The sequence below is a fragment of the Struthio camelus genome, chromosome W, assembly GCF_040807025.1.
Source record: "Struthio camelus isolate bStrCam1 chromosome W, bStrCam1.hap1, whole genome shotgun sequence".
Taxonomy (NCBI): Eukaryota; Metazoa; Chordata; class Aves; order Struthioniformes; family Struthionidae; genus Struthio; species Struthio camelus.
Genome location: NC_090981.1, coordinates 49,967,758 through 49,970,351, shown reverse-complemented (window position 1 = coordinate 49,970,351; position 2,594 = coordinate 49,967,758).

Here is a 2,594-nt window from a genome sequence, read left to right as displayed (position 1 = left end):
CTGATTCTCCTCCCATTTACACCAGTTCTTTACTCATCAAGCTCTATGGGCTGCCCTTATGTTACTTTTGAATGAAACCAGTGTAAATAAACAGAAAATAAGACTCGGTTTTCCTTCCCCCCACCACTCAGGCTTTATTCCCCCTGCCAGAGCCTTGACAAGAAACAGCAAACAACCTAAGAGTTCAGTAAAACAGATGAGCCACCAGAGAGATGGAAGTTTCTGCTCTAAAGAAAGATCTCCAGGAAAAGAAAAAAAAGAATAGAGCTAACCATAAATACACCTCTGAATATCAAAAGTTGCTGCCACCGGTGTTAGTGGGAACAGAATCAAGATCTAAACTTGTACGTGACCACCTCGCCTGCGACTCCAGTGGGCCGAGGACACTGCCAGGAGGCTGACAAATAAAATGAAGGGCTGTGCTGGTAATGCAGGAGACCAGGAAAGCCTTTTCTTCATGAGTGTAAATGTGTGGGTAGATCCAAAATAAAATGCTTAGCTCATCTCTTTTGTGTGGAGGAGAAGAAGACCAACACACTGCGTGTTGCATTGCAGTAGGCTCTTCGTTTGCTTCTAGGATATGTGAGTATCAGAACGTGTGCAGGACAGGACAGGACAGGATAGGATAGGAAATCTTTTTAACACGTGCAAATATTTGCAGATAATGCGTCCATTTTAAACAGTACATAGTTACACAATATACAATTCTTTTAATCATAGTTGTCAGCTGGCAGTTGTTTAAATGCACTAGCTCACACCTGGTTTTATGTGTAACTCAGGACTGCAGTCAGTGACTATACCGTGTAAAAATTACAGCGTTAGGGTGGAAATCTTTACTGGTATAAACTGACAAAGCTCTATTGATAGCCATGAAATGACAGCAACTAATAGCAGTAGACAACCTCATTTTAGCAGCCGCACAACTATCCTCTGGGAAGGGAAAGGAATAGTTCAAGCATGGAAGGGAAGATCGCAACTAAAAACCAAAGAGGAACAGAAGTGCAAGGTTCTAATAAGCAGATAAATTAGAAATGGATGTGCTATCCCTGACCCCATCACAGTCACACCATGACAAAAGCCTGTTTTCCAAAAAAACCCAACCCTGTGAAGACGGCCCCAGAGTACACAGCTCAGCAGACTAATATAAACCACCGTCCATTTCATCTGGCATTAACACGAACTAAAATCGACCTCGGTTTACACTAATAGAGCAGGCTGTAACCTGTGGTGGCTGAGGAGCCTCTATAAACCCCATGGAGCAGTCCCGCAATGGGAGGGAGAGACTAAATGCTAACAGAGGGCCAGGGAGCACAGCTAAGGGCAGAACCCGTTTCAGTCCCCCAGGCTAAATATGCTTGCAAGGCTGAAATAGCCCAAAGCAGCAGGTTACTTAGTGCAGCACGCTAGTCGGGAGCAACGAGGAGCAGGAAGACCCTCCCCAGTTAATTCATACCTGCCTTTAAATTCATACCTGCTTACTCACTCAGAGGAGATAATAGAAAAGTGTGCAGATCCTTCCACGCATGCACGTAGGCATTTATGCCTGGTAGCAAAATCACCTTGTTAACATCCTTTTATAGAAATATAATTAGGAAATGTTCCTTGTTTAAAACACCAAACAAGATCTGAAAGGGCTGTGTTTCACATTTCAGTTTCTCACAGGGAAAATGTGCTAGGGAGATGATAAATAAAAAAATTGCATGCAGATGTGGTGAGGAAAAGGAATCGTAAAAGAAATCAGCACACTCCCCTAGCAACAAGCCAATATTATTTGGAAGAAAATGGAAACTGTATTCTGTGCTTGGAGCTAGGAGCCAAAGTAAATTATTACAATGGATCAAGAAATACATGGAATGAAAGAAAACAATATGAACAGATAGAGGTCTGGCTTATCCATGAGTATCACTGGAGGAAATAATGAAAATATGACCTTCCACACTGTCCACTGATTAAGTAATGAAATAAATCCAGTGTTCATTCCCTCTGGTTTTACCATTTCTTTGTTGTTTTACCTGTTGAATCCATTAAGTTTTTCTTTCCAATGAACAGCTTGGTCCTGTAAAGCCCTGAACTAAAATGGTCCCTTGAAAATTGGTGCAACAGGAGTTAATGAAGTTTCCCCAGCTATCAACAGTAGAAAATTTGGCACCACTATTTAACTTGCAGTATAAATATCCTTTAAACGCTGAAGATTTTCTGGATCAGATCAGATCAATGCTAAAAAGTCTTTTTTTTTTTTAATTTGCAGTATAAATTGCCTTGGTGCTAGTTTACATCATAATTACCTCAACTTATATAATATTTGGTATTCTTTCTGGAAGCAGAAAAGGTTTCAGCCCTTAGGTTCAGCACTTTACAGGGAACTGAGCAACCACTGCTTTGGTATCGGTCGAGCGTGCGAATTGGATACTTCTGAGCACAATTTTCCTAAGTTCTGCAAATAACCCTCTTCTCAAGCAAAAAGCAGCTCATGTAGGGGGTCTCCAAGTTGCATCTAACTTTGCCCCCACCTGTTAAAGATCACCATGAAATGATGTACCTCATGATACACAATTAATCTGTGGCTGATACTTAGGAGCAGTCTATTCATTAGG